This window comes from Mastigoproctus giganteus, chromosome 5, assembly GCF_048544385.1.
Source record: "Mastigoproctus giganteus isolate SK-2022 chromosome 5, ASM4854438v1, whole genome shotgun sequence".
NCBI lineage: Eukaryota > Metazoa > Arthropoda > Arachnida > Uropygi > Thelyphonidae > Mastigoproctus > Mastigoproctus giganteus.
In genome coordinates, this window is record NC_143579.1 from 172419964 (window position 1) to 172439280 (window position 19317).

Genomic DNA, 19317 nt, shown 5'->3' on the forward strand with positions numbered 1-19317 from the left:
ATGGGTACAGCCCCAGAGGAAGTGGCTTCTTTTGCTTGAATCTGTCCCGAATTAATGGCTTAAACTCAGTGGCGGATTAAGGATAGTTGGGGGCCCTAGGCAAATTATATTTGGGGGCCCCCAAAAAATAATAATAATAATAAAAAAATAAATAAAAAATAAATAAAAGTTAGGTGGCAAATAAATGAAATTTTGTTCTTTTGAATTTTTTGCTTAAATTTTCGCTTAAATTAATCAAGATTTTTATGATGTTTACAGAAAACATTAATCTATTTTAGAACACTATAGGAAAATATCTTGGCTTGGGGCCCCACAAAGTCTGGGGCCCTAGGCACGTGCCTCATTGCCTTAATGGGTAATCCGCCACTGCGTAAACTAACCTAACCCTTTTTCACTACCCATAATCTGCAGTTCAGCCAAAAAATGGGTTGTGAATTCAATATTTATTTATTTAATAGCAGCATTTGTTTCTAGTAAGCATAATACTCAGTTGCCTTTTTAAATATTTACAAGGTACTTCCTTTTTTGAAAAATATGCAAATCTTTCTCATATCAGTTGATATGATTTTTGTTGCTCCATTTTGAAATCCACAATATTTAAATACACTAAAAATATCTAATTGTCTAAAATAGAAAAATAAATGTCACTGAACACTGTGAAATACACCACAAAACTATGTAGCCAAAAAAAAAAAAAAAAAAAACACAGATAAATAAGATAAGAAATAGATTAATCGGGTCTTGATGAAATGCACTTAAAATCTGCAGTGCTAGCATGGCATGTGACGGATTCCTCTCAAAAATAATGTCCCCACACTACCCTTTAATTAATGATTAAAAACAAGAAATTTTATCTTACTCCCTAAATATAGTCACACTTTTACTGTGAGAGTTCTGTGTATTTTATTTATTTTTTTACAGTTTTTGTAGAGTAATAAATGCCAGCTTCTGTCAGGTGCTGAGCTACCATTTTTGCAACTATTTTCCTGAAGTATAACATGAGACTTGATCGATGCATTATTATATTGATGCGTTATTAATCCGTTATTATGGTGCGGTCCCAGTACATCTTGTGGGTTCGGGTCTCTAGTACTGCCTGGGGTTCGTACTTGTAGTATGGTACACTTTCTTTGATCAACTGGTATTTCCTTGCTAGCTTCTGATGTATTATCCTGGCTACCTGGTCGTGTCTATGAGTGTACTCAGTCTGGGTGATCACCTTGCACCCTGCAGTAATGTGTTGGATCGTTTCTGAGGCCAGGTGGCATCGTTGACATGTCATCTGACATTCCCGGGCTCCTTTATTATTATTATTAGTCATATGGTGCAAAGAAGCCTGAAGCTTCCGCTGCACCAGCCAAAAAAAAAAAATTTCTGAATTACCCTGAGAGAGAGAGAGAGAAAGAAAGAAAGAGTCAGAAGTAGAAGAGAAGAATGTTATCCAGCTTAGGACCCTGGGTGTGCCAAGCCCATACTCACCAGATGTGAGCCCCTAGGGTTAATGCATGGATAATGCACACAGGTCATTTCTACTACCAAGGTAAGCTACATTGGTAGTACAAATGATGTGTGTGCATTACCTGTGCATAAGTAATCTCCTTCAAGAACATTTTATATATAAGTATAATTGTAAATACATAAGTTCTCTAATTTTAAATCATCTTTCATTTTCTTGAACATGTATTGTATTTATGTTTTATTGCATAATTTATATATTTAATATATAAATTTAAATATTAAATATATAAATATATATTTAATATTTAAATATTTAAATATTAAATTTATATATATTTAAATATAATTGAATAATAATATAATTTATATATTTAAAGTTTAAATTTTTTTGCAATATTTCAAATTAGCATTAGCATTATTTGAGGCATATGATGCAAGAAAGCAAGCTTATAGATCATCAGCCAAAAAAAAAAAAAAACCTTCCATTTCACCCATCCCGTCACTCCAAATGTTTTGTCTAGTTCAGTTTTTCTTTATGTTTTGTCTTTCTAGATTCAGCCTTAAATTTATTTAAGCTATCACCTTCAACAACAACAGATGGAAGTCTGTTCCAGCAATAAACTATCCGCTGGCTAAAGGCAAACTTCTGCACATCTATTCTAGAACTGTCTTTCCTCAGTTTGAATCTATGCCCTCTCAGGTTTTTAATCTGAGCAACCGGAAGTATCCCATCAGCATTGAGCCTGTTCAAACCATTCAAGGCCTTGTACACCTCAATCAGATCACCTCACAGGTGCCTACTCTCCAGATGCTGCAACTTGCAAAATTTAAGCCTCTCTTGGTAAGAGAACCATTTTGTTCCTTTCACCAATCTTGTTGCCCTTCTCCTGTACTCATTCTAGCACTCTACATCATTCCTAAATTGAGGCCTCCAGTCCTGTATGCAGTACTTAAGGTGTGGTCTGACCATTGCCTTGTATAATGGGATAATCACCCCCCGTCCCTGCTAGCAAAATTCCTATATATCATTGACAAGACTCCATGACCTGCCCTGGCAGCCCCTCTGCACTGCTTAGCAAACTTCATATTTGACTGCAGAATTATCCCCAGGTCTTTTTCACTTTCCACTTCCCTGAGTGTATTACCACACAGTTGGTACATTTCTCTTTGATTATTGCTACCCATATGCAGTACTTTGCATTTGTCAAGGTTAAACTTCAGTTGCCACTTTTCAGCTCATTTTCCCACCTTATCTAGATCCAGTTGGAGTAGCTGACTGTCGTATCAACTTGGACATTAAACCTGATATACCTTCATCAATATTCTTGATAAATATACAAAACAACAATGGGTCCAACACTAAACCCTGGGGAACTCCACTAATAATATTTGACCACGAAGAGCAGTCTCTGTTGATTACCACTCTCTGTCATCTTCTGCTCAACCATCCCTTTATCCATTGTAACAACTTACCCTTAATGCCATACCTCTCCAATTTGTACAGCAGTCTTCCATGTGCAACAGGAGTATATGATCCAAGTATATGATATCAAAATTATTTTTGGCATTCAGTTCCTCTGCGACCACATCATAATATCCAATCAAATTGGTCAGACAAGTCCTCCTATCAACAAACACATGCTGTGTCTTAACTATTACTGCAGTCTTGTCTAGATGATCCTACAATGCTTCTTTAACCAGTGATTCCATTATTTTCCACGGAACACAAGATAACTAAGATGTCTATACTTACTTGTGTCACCTTTTGATTTGCGCACCTCCAGTCCATGGGGGATCTCGTCTGAGTTCAAGCAAGCTCTCATAATTATGGCTAAGGGTTTGCTTACTTCCTTAGCTGCCTCCTTTAATATAACTAGATAGATCCCATCCACCCAGTGTGCCTTTTTTATGTTTATCTTCAACAATTTCTCCTCTACTTTCCTCTCATTTATTACAAAATCATCTAGCTCACTGCCAGAGTTTAACTCACCTCTGGCATTCCCATCCCTGAATAACTCCTCATGTGTGAATGTAGATGCAAAATACTCATTCAGTTTATCAGCTACCTGAGCATGATTATTAATAGTCAACCCATCTTTGTTAAGTGGTCCAATCTGATTCATCCCTTTCCTTCTAGAGTTTACATAAGTAAAGAACTCTTTGCTGTTTTTCTTTGCATCCTTTGCCAAAGATTTCTCGAAATCTGCCTTCGCCTGCTTAACCTCCATTGCAACTTGATTACAGATTAGTTTATATCTGCGATAGGCTTCTGTGTCACCTGATACTTTATAAGCATCCCGTACATTTTTCTTCTCTGCCTCATTAGTTCATCTGACATCTATTTAGGCCTGAACCTTGAACAGTATTTCTTAGTTGGAATGAAAAGCCTAGTAGCCTCCAAAATTAAGTCCCTGAAGACTTCCCATTTAGAATTCAATGTTGTTAACATCATCAGTTGATACCACTGTACAGAATTTAAAAACTGTCTGAGACCACTGTAGTTACCTTTACGAAAGCAAAAGCCTTTCCCTGTAGACATGATGGTAATTACATCATTAAGTAATTCCCACATCAGTACATTGTGATCACTGTCACCCAGTGGTTCCTTTATCTGCAAATTCTTAATGAATAATCACTGTTGATAATCAGATCAAGAGTATTACTCCCTCTGATTGCTTCTCAACATGTTGCTGTAGAAAACAGTCATCCAATCAATCCACAAAAATCTTGCTAGTGTGCGAGTGACCAAACAACAAGTTCCACTGAATATTTGGAAAGTTCAAATCCTCCATTATAAGATATTCTGATTTACTGGGCCACTCTATTTCTCTACACAATTTCTCATTATACTCATCAGATTCATTAGGCCTATAACAACACACACCTACTCTCATTTTTCTTTTCCCAGTGCTTATGTCACACCAAACAGACTCAACATTGCATTGTCCACCAACATCAATTGGATGCACTTCCTTAGATTTTGTTTCTTCACTAACAGCATAACCCCTCATCCCTTCCAGTCCTGTCTATCCTTTATGTACACATTGTACTCCCCAAATTCCAATTATGCTCTTCTTATGTCTGTGTGACACCATGTCTCTGATATCCCAACAATATCTGCCTTTGATGTCTTGACTAGCACTTCAAGCTCATCAAATTTATTATACTATACTCCTAGCATCGGTGTACATGCAAGTATACATGCACCTGTTTCTCTCTCTCTTAGTTACCCTAACACGGCCCATGGATTTATTTATTCCACCCTGACTCCCAGCAGTCCTGGTCATCTCTATTGCCTTGCTTTTCGGGCTGCTGCTCATTCTAATAGAAGCAGTGCAAAAATCACTTTTGCCTAAGCCTGCGGCCACTTTTAACCTTTTAGTATGTGTATTCTCCCAAGCTAGCAGTTTTCCAACCCACCTAATATGCCTCGATAGCATCAGCAAATATTCTTGCACCCTTTCTATTTAAGTGTATCCCATCCCTGTAGAAGCAGTATCTCGTCAACAAGCACAGACCACGCTGAGAAAAATTCTACCCCACGAGCCTTGCACAATCTCTCCAGGGCCGAAGTGATTGACTAGGCTCTCATCATATACTCCCTTCTATCATGTCTAGGCAGAATTGCAGACACTTTCACCTTCAAACCTAACTCGCAACTTTTTTTCAACGTTGACCTGTTCTTGTTGAGTAAATCTGTAGATCTCTTATTCTTAACGTCATTAGTTCCAACGTGCACAACAGTATCACCTTTTGTTCTCTTAAAAGATTATATCTGCTCTACAATGTCATCAACTTTTTCCCCTGGCAGACATATCCTGGTCCTGTTCCACCTACCCTTTTTGCATAGTATATTCCCCGTCTCCCTGACAATAGAGTAACCAACAATAACTAGTTCCTCTGGGACTAGCGCATTCTGCCTTGGAGGTTGCCTCTGTGTTTCCTGATGCACAGGAGTGATCTCTGCTGTTGAGCTGGGCAGCTGAGAGCTAGATGGGCCTCTCATATTAATTTCTTCAAGGGCATTTACCCTACATCTCAAGCTCTCATAGGTGCCCATCAGAATACTGAGTTGGTGCCTAATTTCTTGATACTCTAGGCATCTATCACACACAAAGACATCCTCCTTGGCTAAATCATGTCCCGTTTTAGAAAGTTCAGCAAACATTTCACATTTCGTACATTTTTTGAGACTGATGTGTTGAAGAATAGTACCCTTCGTTTCTACCCCGAGTCACAGCACTCTTGCTAGTCTGTGATCTTTGCTTCACAGCTCTAGTCTGGATCATGATTTCTGTTTAAATATAATTTAATTAACAATGAAATTTAATAATATTATTAATATTTTTGATGAATTGAAAATACTATAATAAGCTAACAGATTCCTAATTGAGTGTTTCATATTATGCCATCTAGTTTTACTTTATACCTTACGCTATCAATTAGAGAAATATATACGTTATGCTATTTCTTATCGACTACATATGGGAACTAGTTCAACAATATTGGCACCAACGCCAGGAGTTGTAACTTCCAAAAATTGCTAGTTAAATTCAAAATAAGAAGCTAGCGAACGCTATTAAACCTATTTAATATCTCTGTAAAACATAATGTAGTATATTAATTAACGAAGAATACGTTAAAAATTAAAAATACATATCCCTTTACAGCAGCAAATACTCCACCGACTGCTGTCTTCCGCAACTAGAGCACCCTCTAATACGTTTCCCTGGTTCTGTAAGAGAAATGGATATATCTTAACATTTCCATAAGTGGTGAAACAGCAAGTGCAGATGGTGAGGCTACTGAAAAATTCAAGGACAAATTGGATGAGATTATAAGAAGTGGTGGTTATTTGCCTCAACAAATATTTAACAAATAAAATTTGCCTCAACAAATAAAAAATGCCTAGTAGGACATATTTCTATTGAAGAAAAGTCGATGTCTGGGTTTAAAGCGGCCAAAGACAAGGTAACTCTCTTAGTAGGGGGTAACGTAGCAAGTTATAAACTTAACTCTTTAGTGGTTTAGCACTCAGAAAACCCACTGGCTTTTAAGGACATTGACAAGAAATTGTTCCTGTACACCTCAGGGCTAACTCAAAGGCCTGGGTGACAATAACCATGTTTGAAGAATGGTGTCTAATTGTGTTTGTCCCCGAAGTTGAAAAATATTACTTACAAATTTCAGTGCTTTTTAAGATATTAATGCTCCTTGACAAACACTCCCTGTCATCCTAAATATCTAGATGATCTGCACAAACGTCAAGATGGTATACTTTCCTCCAAATATAACAGCTTTGATTCAACCAATGGATCAGGGAGTTATCTGCACATTCAAAGCCTATTACCTACGGACAACATTTTCTGAGGTAAATGCAACAGAGCAAGGGAAGATGGATCTGTGGCAATTTTGGAAGACTTTTAACATCCTTGATGGAACACGCAATGCTTCAAGAGCCTGGAATGATGTGCCAACAACTTGTATGAGTGGAGAGTTTGGAAAAAAAAAACTTCTAAAACATTCCGAGCTTAACAACAAAGCTTCAACATTCTGAGCTTCAACTAAGATGAGGTGATTTCTTCTGTTACCAAAGAAATTGTAAACTTAACCCAGGAGTTGCAGCTGGTCCTGGAGGATGAAGATGTAGACGAGCTTGTGAATGATCGAGGTGAAGATTTAATAACAGACCTAATCCAGTTGAATGTGCAAAGAGTTGAGGAGCAAGGGAGAGCCGAATCTGTTGAGGTATCGGAGCAACCCAAGAAGCAGTTCAAATTAAAGGAAATGACAGAAATGTTTTGTAAAATTCACGGAGGTCTCTCTGTTTTATGGAATAGATGAAAACACTGAAAAATACAAGATTGCTTATGAAGAGAAAAAAAAAGCATATGAAGATTGAAGAGTTCATATTACATACTACCTCCCTGACATCTACTCAGTCTATAACACCCTGTGATTAATGTGTCTTAATAATGTTTCAGGTTTGTTTTAAGTTACCTTCAGTTCATCACCTGAAATGTATAGACTTTGATTCACTGTGTGTTTTAGTCCAAATGTACACTTTGGTTTTGATTCCCTTAGTAGTCCAACACAATGGGTTTCACGTTTTATAAAGCCTACATGACGTACGAAATACATATCAGTTTTTACAGTACAATAATATGCTTTTTTTCCCTTTTTATATTTTCTTTTCTTATGTGCCACTCTGGCTACTTTGCCGCTGTCCCCAGACAAAGTTTTTAATTATTATGGTATATAACTATTTTTCTTCATTCTTCTGAGGATATTATGTGGTTTTTGTAATTTTGGCATATCAACAATATAGTTGCAATATTTTATTAGTCATTCCCAAGTTACATAAATATTGACTTACGTAAAAAGTCCTGGAACGTATCTCTTGCATATGTCAGGGATAGACTTTACTATACTTGACTATTCAATACTATACTAAGCTAATGCAGTGATACATATTCCACTGTATAGTTTTACATTATAACTTAGCTGTCAAGTTCGAGATATACACTATAAAGTTATGCTATACTATAATTATCACAATGCTAAATTAGTTATATCCTTAGCTAAACACAAAAAGTGATTAAAACTTTCAAAAGATTTATTACAATTAAAACCCTACTGTTCTTCTGCACTGCTGGTTATGTGCTATGATATTCCTGCCAAAACACAGTTTTGATAGTGGTATGAATGGCGAGTTGTAACTTACAAAATCACCAGCTAAATTTAAAAAATTAGCTAACGAACACTGCTAAGCTTATTTAATCTATTTGTAAAACACAAATTAATATGTTAACTATTCAAAATACGATAAAATTTTCTAATAAAACATCTATTTGCAGCAGCTCCAGAAGTCTACATCTTCACAATTATAGTCTCCAAATTACCCATGTCTCCCAGATTCTCCCCCCCCCCCCCGGGGAAACATGAGAACTGTAATTGAAGAGGATTAAATTTTTTTTTTCTACAGCTGATAAAGTTGGCATTGTGTTTTGTCTCCTGCGAGTACTGCTTTTAGAAATCCTGGATCACAATTACAAATTGTAGTCAGCTCTCTTGTTTAAATCTAATATGCTGTTTAAAAACTTCAAAGAAATCTCATAATCTTAGTGAATAGAAAAAAGTTAAGTGATTCAACCTGTGTAAAATAAAATCTGCCTTTAATTTCTTAAAATTAGGATTATCCATATTCCTTTTAGAAATGAGAAACACTTTTTATTAAGATTGAAAATCTTAATAAAAAGTTTTATTAAGATTGAAAATCTTAATAAAACCTGTGCAGATTGAAGTGTTTAATTTTCGTTATTCTTCATTTCAATTTATCTACTCGCTATGCCACTAAAATAACTTATCTTTTTGTTGCTTAAAATATCATATATAATCAAATGGCAACTACCTATGATATCGAGGCAGTGTTAGGTGGGGGCAGAAAACTGCTAGCTTGGGGGGGGATACACAGATTAAAAGGTTAACAGTGGCCACAGGCAGAGGCAAAAGCAATTCTTGCACTGCTTCTATTAGAATGAGCAGCAGCATGGAAAGCAAGACAATGGAGATTTCCAGGACTGTTGGCAGTCATAGTGGAACAAGTAAATACATGGGCTGTGTTAGGGTAACTAAGAGTAGAAACATGTGAGGTATACTTGCATGTACACCGATGCTAGGAGTATAGTTAATAAATTTGATGAGCTTGAAGTGCTAGTCAAGACATCAAAGGCAGATATTGTTGGGATATTAGAGATGTGGTGTCACACAGTGCAGAATTGGAATTTGGGGAGTACAATGTACAGAAAGGGTAGACAGGAGAGGAAAGGAGGAGGGGTTATGCTGTTAGTTAAGAAAGACAAAATCTAAGGAAGTGCATCCAATTGATGTTGGTGGACAATGCAATGTTGAGTTTGTTTGGTGTGACAAAAACACTGGGAAAGGGAAAATGAGAGTAGAACTATGTTATATGCCTAATGACTCTGAATACAGTGAATAGATGTGCAGAGAAATAGAATGGACTAGTTAATCAGAATGACTTATAATGGGGGATTTTAACTTTCCAGATATTGGCTGGAACTTGTGGATTAGCATTAGCATTAGTAGAGGCATTTGATGCAAGAAAGCAAGCTTATGCAGCATCAGCCAAAAAAAAAAAAAAAAACCCACTTCCACTTCACCCCTCTGTTCGTTCAAAATACCTGTCCAGCTGAGCCTTAAACTTATTTAGGCTATCAACCTCCACCACAAGGGATGGAAGTCTGTTCCACCAACCAACCACCCGCTGGCTAAAGGCAAATTTCCGCACGTCTATCCTACATCTGTCTTTCCTCAATTTGAATTTATGCCCTCTCAGGTGATTTTTCTGAGCTAGAGGAAGAATCCCATCAGCATTGAGCATGCTTAAACCATTCAAGGCTTTATACACCTCTATCAGATCACCTCGCTGGTGCCTAGTCTCCAGACACTGTAATTTGCAAAACTTAAGCCTTTCTTCGTAAGAGCACCCCTTTGTTCCTTTTCCATTCACTAATCTTGTTGCCCTTCTCTGTACTTGTTCCAGCAGCTCTACATCCTTCTTGAAATGAGGCCTCCAGACCTGTATACAGTACTCTAGGTGTGGCCTGACCATCGCCTTATACAATGGAATAATCACCTCCTTATCCCTGCTGGAAAAATTCCTGTATATCATTGACAATACTCCATGAGCTACTCTTTCAGCCCGTCTGCACTGCTCAGAGAACTTCATATCTGCCTGCACAACCACCCCCAAGTCCCTTTCATTCTCTACCACTGTCAGTGTAGTACCACAGAATTGATACGTTGCTCTGGGGTTGCTGTTTCCTATGTGTAGTACTTTACATTTGTCAATGTTAAACTTCATTTGCCACCTCTCAGCCCATCTGCTCAACCTTTCCAGATCCTGTTGCAGCAGCATAGTGTCAGTAGTGTCCTTGACAACCCTGCCAACCTTTGTATCGTCTGCAAACTTGGACATTAAGCCCGATATACCATCATCAATATCATTTATAAATACAGAAAACAATAATGGACCCAACACTGAGCCCTGAGGGACTCCACTAATAACATCAGTCCACGATGAGCAGTGTCCATTGATTACCACTCTCTGTCTTCTCCCCCTCAACCACCCCTTTATCCATAGCAGCAATTTGCCTCCAATGTCACACTGCTCCAATTTGTGTAGCAGTCTTCCATGTGCAACAGTATCAAAAGCCTTTCTAAGATCCAAGTATATAATATCAAAGTTATTCCCTGCATCCAGTTCTTTTGTGACTGCATCATAGTATCCAATCAAGTTGGTCAGGCAAGACTTCCCCTTAACAAAACCATGCTGTGTCTGAGCTATAACTGAAGTCTTGTCTAAATGATCCTGCAGTGCTTCTTTAACCAGTGCCTCCATTAATTTTCCTGGAACAGAAGTTAAGCTCACAGGTCTATAATTACTTGTGTCAGCCTTTGATCCTCCTTTGTGAATTGGGGTCACATTTGCACATTTCCAGTCTATGGGTACCTCCCCTGAGTCCAAGGAAGCTCTCATAATTCTGGCTAAGGGTTTGCTTACTTCCTTTGCTGCCTCCTTTAATATAACTGGATAGATCCCATCCACCCCGGGTGCCTTTCTTGTGTTTATTTCAACAGTTTCTCCTCCACTTTACTCTCAGTTATTTCAAGATTCTGTAGCTTACTGCTAGAGTTGAATACACCTCTGGCATTCCCCTCGCTGAATAACTCCTCATGTGTGAATGTCGATGCAAAATATTCATTTAGTTTGTTAGCTACCTGAGCAGGATCATCAACACTTGACCCATCCATATCAAGTGGACCAATCTGATTCATCCCCTTACTTCTAGAGTTTACATAAGTAAAGAACTCTTTGCTGTTTTTCTTTGCATCCCTTGCCAAGGATTTCTCATAATCTGCCTTCGCCTGCCTAACCTCCTTTGTAACTTGGTTGCATATCAACTTGTATCTATCATAGGCTTCTGTGTCATGTGTTAATTTGTATGTATCCCATGCATTTTTCTTCTCTGCCATATGCCTCATTAGTTCATCTGACATCCATTTTGGCCTAAACCTTGAACAATATTTCTTAGTTGGTATGTAAAGCCTAGTAGCTTCCAAGATAAGTTCTTTGAATGCTTCCCATTTTGAATTTGCTGTTGGTAACATCATCAGTTGGTCCCACTGTATAGAATTTAAATACTGTCTCAGTCCATCGTAGTCGCCTTTACGGAAGCAATAACCCTTCCCTTTACCCCTAATGGTAGTTACCTCTTTGAGTAAATCCCACTTCAGCACACTGTGATCACTGCCACCTAGTGGTTCATTTATCTGCAGATTCTTAATGCATGAAGAATCACTGCTGATAATCAAATCAAGAGTATTACTCCCTCTAGTTGCCTCCCGAACCTGCTGATGTAGAAAACAATCATCCAATAAATCCACAAAAGTCCTGCTAGTGTGTGAGTAACCAGCCCCCAAATTCCAGTCAATATCTGGGAAATTAAAATCTCCCATTATAAGACACTCTGATTTACTGGCCCACTCTATTTCCCTGTACAGTTCCTTATTATACTCATCAGAGTCATTAGGCCTATAGCACACTCCTACTCTCAATTTTGATCTCCCTATGTTTATGTCACACCAAACTGACTCCACACTGCACTGTCCAGCAAATTGATCACTTGCACACTAGCAAGGCTTTTTTGGATTTATTGGATGACTGTTTTCTATAGCAGCATGTTCGAGAGGCAACCAGAATGAGTAATACTCTTGATCTGTTTATCAGTTACTGATATTACAGATAAGAATTTGCAGATAAAGGAACCACTGGGTGACAGTGATCACAATGTACTGATATTGGAATTACTTAAAGATGTAACTATCATCAAGGCTAAAAGGAAGGGTTTTGCTTTTGTAAAGGTGACTACAGGTGGTCTCAGACAGTTTTTAAATTCTATACAGTGGGATCAACCGATGTTGTTACCGATGTTGAATTCTAAATGGGAAGGCTTCAAGGACTTAATCTTGGAGGCTACTAGGCTTTTCATTCCAACTAAGAAATACTGTTCAAGGTTCAGGCCTAAATGGATGTCAGATGAACTAATGAGGCAGAGAAGAAAAATGTATGGGATGCATATAAATTATTGGCACCTCCGTAGCCAGGTGGGCAGGAGCAGCAGTGTGTAGCACACGCTTCTCGATTAGACCGGGGTTCGAGCCCGTGCCCACCAAATACGGAGGATGCGGAAAGGTCAGAGAACGACCACCACATATCCCCGGAGCAATATGGCCTTAGTTGCTAATGCTCCTAAAAACCAGATAACAAGCATATCAATTATCAGGTGACACAGAAGCCTATGGCAGATATAAGCTTGTCTGTAATTAAGTCACAAAGGAAGTTAGGCAGTCGAAGGCAGATTACGAGAAATCTTTGGCAAAGGATGCAAAGAAAAACAGCAAAGAGTTCTTTACTTATGTAAACTCTAGAAGGAAAGGGATGAATCAGATTGGACCACTTAACATGGATGTACTATTGATGATCATGTTCAGGTAGCTGATAAACTGAATGAGCATTTTGCATCTACATTCACACATGAGGAGTTATTCAATAAGGGGAATGCCAGAAGTTTATCAAACTCTAACAGGGAGCTAAGTAATTTTGTAATGACTGAGAGCAAAGTGGAAGTGAAATTGTTGAAGTTCAACATAAGGAAGGCACCTGGTGTGGATGGGATCTATCCAGTTATATTAAAGGAGGCAGCAAAGGAAGTAAGCAAACCCTTAGCCATAATTATGAGAGCTTCCTTGGACTCAAGGGAGGTTCCCATGGACTGGAAGGTGTGTAAACGTATCACCAATTCAAAAGGTGAAACAAGTAAGTATAGACATCTTAGTTATCTTGTGTTCCGTGGAAAATAATGGATTCACTGGTTAGAGAAGCAATGCAGGATCATCTAGACAAGACTGCTGTAATAGTTAAGACACAGCATGGGTTTGTTAAAGGGAGGTCTTGTCTGACCAATTTGATTGGATACTATGATGTGGTCACAAAGGAACTGAATGCCAAAAATAATTTTGATATCATTTACTTGGATTTCAGGCTAGCTTTTGATACTCTTACACATGGAAGACTGCTGTACAAATTGGAGAGGTGGCATTAAGGATAAGTTGCTACAATGGAATAAAGGATGGTTGAGTGGGAGACGACAGAGAGTGGTAATCAATGAGCACTTCTCCTCGTGGACAAATGTTATTAGTGGAGTTCCCCAGGGTTTGGTGCTGGGCCCATTGTTGTTTTGTGTATCCATCAATGATATTGACGAAGGTATATCAGGTTAATGTCCAAGTTTGCAGATGATACAATGGGTAGCAGAATTGTTAATGACAGTAAAGACAGTATGCTACTCTAACTGTATCTAGATAAGTTTGGCAAATCGGCTGAGAAGAGCCAACTTAAGTTTAACATTGACAAATGCAAAGTACTGCATATGGGTAGCAATAACCCAAGAGAAACGTACCAACTGTGTGGTAGTACACTCAGGGAAGTGGAAAATGAAAAAGACCTGGGGTAATTGTGCAGTCAAATATGAAGTTTACTGAGCAATGCAGACGGGCTGCCAGGGCAGGTCATGGATTCTTGTCAATGATATAACAGGGACAGGGAGGTGATTATCCCGTTGTACAAGGCAATGGTCATGACACGCCTAGAGTACTGTGTACAGGTCTGGAGGTCTCATTTTAGGAAGGATGTAGAGTTGATAGAATGAGCGCAAAGAAGGGCAACGAGATTGGTGAAGTGAAATATAGGGGTGCTCTTACCAAGAAAGGTTAAAGTTGTGCAAATTGCAGTGCGTGGAGAGTAGGCACCTTCGAGGTGATCTGAGTGAGGTATATAAGGCCTTGAATGGGTTGAGCAAGCGAATGCTGATTTGATTCTTCCTCTTTCTCGGATTAAGAACCTGAGGGGGCATAGATTCAAATTGAGGAAAGACAATTGTAGAATAGAAATGCAAAAATCTGCCTTTAGCCAGTGGGTGGTTGATTGGTGGTGGAACAGACTTTCATCTTTTGTTGTGGAAGTTGATAGCCTAAATAAATTAGGGCTGAGCTGAACAGGCATTGAATGGGGGAGATGAAATGGAAAAATGTTTTTTGGTTGATGCTGTATAAACTTGCTTTCTTGCATCGTATGCCTCTACTAATGCTACTATTTCAACATTGATAATCATTGTATTCAGTTCTTATTTTGGAATCAGCCTGCTAATTTTAATGCGAGACAAGTTTATTGCTTTCAAGGTGTCCTACACTACCTTGCATTGTCATCAGTGATGGCCCCGAGTGCCAAGCGATACTGTCCAAGCAATTTTCCTGAGTGATCTTTCTCAGTGATTTCATTCTGCTTTCTTTCCAGTGCTTTTCTCATCCTCATTTCTTTGTAAGTGGTTCTGTACTTAACAGATCCCAAGTAAGAACCCAGAAAGGAAAATCGCCTTTCTTTTCCTAATATATTTAATAATTTTTGCACTAACAAACTAACTTCTCTAGCTACTTGGCTACTAGGTGGCACCACTCCTGCCTCCACGTGGCAGGGCCGGAAACCTGGGAGGAAAAGCTCTCACACCCAGGGCTAAAAGGAGCAACAGTGGACTGTGTTATGCATGTCCACCAGTAGAGCCAACAGGCTCTCAACATACTGAGACCCAGAGAATGGAAGACAATCTCAATCTTCCAAAAAGAATGAAAAAGGACTGTAACAAATCAGAACCACCAGCTTTTCTGATAATACATTCCTTATCGACTTAGCCGCTAAGCGAACTCTCTCCCTTTGTCATCCAGAGATGTCTCGAGAATGCAGCAGGTACACTGAAAATGGTGAAAAGGCTCTGATCAGGAGATCTTTTAATTGAGACCACTCAAACAAGGCATTCAGAATTATTACTAAAAATATCATCCATAAGTGGAATCCCAATCAAAGTCTCACCGCATAGCACATTGAACTCCTCAAAAGGAGTAATAAGTGAGTGGGATTTATTGAACTTGACTGAAGAGGAGATAGTCATGGAATTATTAGAACAGAAAGTAACTCAAGCAAGAAGAATTCTGATACGGAAGGATGACAAACTTGTTCCAACACATAATATTATATTGACATTTAATACACCAAATTTGCCAACCTCAGTTAAAGCAGGGTACCTAAACAGCCATATATGACCATACATTCCAAACCCTTTAAGATGTTTCAAGTGCCAAAAGTTTGTTCACTCCCAGACAACATGCAGAGGCGAAACTACTTGTTCTAACTGCGGGTCAAAAAACCATTCACAAACAGAGTGTACTGCAAAGGCTCCAGAATGTCTAAATTGCAAGAATGACCATCCAGCATACTCAAAATCATGCGACCTATGAACAATTGAAAAAAGAATACAAAAGTATAAGATCGAGAATAAGGTCACATATCAAGAAGCAAGATAGCAAATAAAGTCAACAATCCCAAAAAACACGTACACTTCCTTTACACAAAAGTGCCAAGCTGTTTCAACCCAAACTGAGGTATCAATTCTGCCCAATACAGAATCCATTGCAGAATGGGCATGATCTGTGATATCAACACCTCAACCTACCACCAAACCTGTTCTAGTTGATGAAATAAGTAATATCGTATCACAGTTCCACCTAAAATCAAATCATGTGATAAAATTTCAAATAAATCAATAATGCAAGAAGCCACTGAATTACAAAAGACAAACTCAAATAGAATGGACTCTGAAAATATAGCTACAAACGATGAAACAGTCCTTGATCTTCATGCAGAAGATAATATGGAGACTGGATTTTCATCAAGTCAAACTGATGACGTAGAAGAGAGTACAGATCCCGGACGTCCCAGTTTTCCTAGAAAAGATAAAAGAAATATGACCGTCAAAAGCAAACCACTCACAAGAAACAGACTCGCCTTCCCTGATGATAATGCAGAACATTATCATCAGGGAAGGTGATAATGCAGAACATTGTTCAATGGAATTGTAGAGGTTTACGCAGCAATACCGATGACATCTATTATTTAATCTCCTGATATGGTCCTATAGCCATTTGCATACAAGAGACTAATCTAACTCCACAAGTAACTCCATCAATCAGAAATTTTACATATTACAGAAAAGATAGAAACTCTTTATTGTCTGCACGTGGAGGTGTCACAATTCTAGTTGACTGTAAAATACCTTCTAGAAACATTCTGCTTCAGATCCACTTAGAAGCTGTTGCTGTACTTGTATCAGTTGGGCAAATTCTAACTCTAGTATCTCTGCACCTTCCACCTAACAAGATGTGCATGTTCAAAGAACTAGACCTCATAAGACAGGGGCTCACGTCTGGTGAGTATGGGCTTGGCACACCCAGGGTCCTCAGCTGGATATCATCATTCTTCTCTTTCTTGGTGATTCCTTTCTACTTCTGACTCTCTGTCTGTCTGTCTGTCTGTCTCTCTCTCTCTCTCTCTCTCTCTCTCTCTCTCTCTCTCTCTCTGTCTCAGGGTAACTTGGGTTTTGGCTGGTGCAGCATAAGCCTCAGGCTTCCTTGCACCATATGGCTAATCATAATAATAAAATAATAAGACGAATACCACCACCTTTTTGTATCCTTGGTGACTTCAATGCGCATCATCCATTGTGGGGATCAGACGATACTAGACCAACTGAATCTAACATTACTGAACACTGGTGAAAATACTTATACTCACCTTCCCACTGGATCTGTCAGCAATTGATTTAACTCTCTGTTCCCCCATATTATGTCCCAGTATAGAATGGACAGTTTTAAACGATCCACACAATAGTGATCACTTTCCAATCATATGCAGAATCCAAATGCTTCAAACACCATACCCTGATAATTGCTCAAAATGGAAATTCTCCAAAGCAGATTGGGAAAAGTTTTCAACCCATCTTTCTTTTGATAGCCACTTGATCAGACTACAACCCATTGATGATGTCACAGAGCATATTACCAGGCAAATACTGACCATAGCCTCCAAAGCAATACCTCAAGCCTCCACATGTAAACACAGAAACCTTAAACACTGGTGGAATGAAGCTTGTACCAATGCCAAAAAGGAAAAAAATAAAGCTTGGAACCTGAAGGAAGTTTGCAACTACCAACAACCTAATTCAATATAAAAGGCTCAAGTCAAAAGCTAGACAAATTAGAAGAAAAGCCAAAAAGGAATCATAGATACAGTTTTCCTCAACTTTTACAAAGGATAGTCGTCTCATCTGGAAAAAGATTCAGCAATTAAATGGGAAATATCTACCTCTTCCTTCTCCCCTCTTAATCAAAAATGGACAGGAAATATCTTCTTCCGAAGAAATAGCTAACGCCCTTGCAGAGAATTTCTACCAAACATCTGCCACGTCAGCATATGGCAACTCCTTTCTTAAAATCAAAGCTTCGGCTGAAAGGTACAAAATTCCATACTACCCAATATATTGCCTATAATCAACCGTTTAACCTATTTGAACTGCAAGCAGCATTAAATAGGTTACCCAACAGTGCAGCTGGACCTGATCGTATATATTATGTAATGCTGAAACATATAAACAGTATGGCCTTGAATTAATCAATTACCATCTTGTAATGGTAATGTTCTATAATCGGATTTTTCTTGAAGATACATATCCATCTTCCTGGCATCATTCCATCATTTTAGCCTTTCCTAAACCAGGAAAAGATCACTCACTTCCAGAAAATTACTGACCTATTTCTCTAACCAGCTGCCTAACTAAAATCCTAGAAAGAAGCCATCTGATATACAAATGGCTTACCTGGGTTCTTGAAACTAAAGCACTGATGAACAACAATCAGTTTGGTTTCCGATAAAACAGAGCCACTTTGGATCTAATGGTGAAAGCCGAGACTAACATCCGCAATGCTTATGTCAAAAATGAACACTTGTAATGGTAAGTCTCGATATAGAAAAGGCTTTTGACACTACCTGGAGGTATGGCATATTGAGAGAACTTCATTCCATAGGATTGTGAGGGTACTTACCAGAAATCATTAGAAGATTTCTTCAACACAGAACCTTTCAGGTCTGCTATCAATCTGTACTTTCTCAGTCCTACACTCAAGAAGGTGTCCCACAAGGATCAGTACTGAGCTCTACCCTTTTTTCACTTAGACTGAACACCATAACACACAACATCCCCAATACTGTAGAACTATATATGTATGCTGACAATCTTACTATATCTTGCCGTTCACAAAATATTCATACCATTGAAAGACAGCTGCAACTCTCCATAAATAAGTTGGAGACATGGGCACTGCAGAATGGATATTGTTTATCAGAACAAAAAACAATTGCAGTAGTTCACTTCTGCAAAAAACGTAAGCTACACCCAGAACCGGAACTCAGATTAAAAAACCATTTGATCCCTCTCACCAGTAATCTTTGTTTCCTAGGCTTAATATTGGATACCAAACTGAATTTTGTTTCACATATCACATACCTCCGAACTGTTTGTCTAAAGAAACTTAATATACTTAGATCCATTTCTGCTATGACATGGGGAGCTGATAGATACACTCTATTACATTTGTATCGTGCTATTATTAGGTCTCATTTAGACTATGGTGCTATCGTATATGATTCAGCTAGGAAAAGTGCATTCATCAGACTTAATACCATCCAACACAGTGCCCTTTGTACTGCTCTGGGTGCATTTAGAACATCCCCTGTTCAGAGTCTGTACGTAGAGCCACACAAGCCTCCACTTCTCCCTAGAAGGAAAATGCTGCTTCTAAATTATGCAGCTAAAATTCAAAGCCTTCCAGACC

General features: G+C 38.4%; 1 protein-coding gene across 1 annotated transcript in view; it reads left to right on the forward strand.

Moving 5' to 3' along the window:
• The window catches only part of Vkor (Vitamin-K epoxide reductase), a 33437-nt gene that overhangs the window by 803 nt on the left and 13317 nt on the right, over positions 1 to 19317 (forward strand). The gene's annotated exons all lie outside the window — the stretch shown is intronic.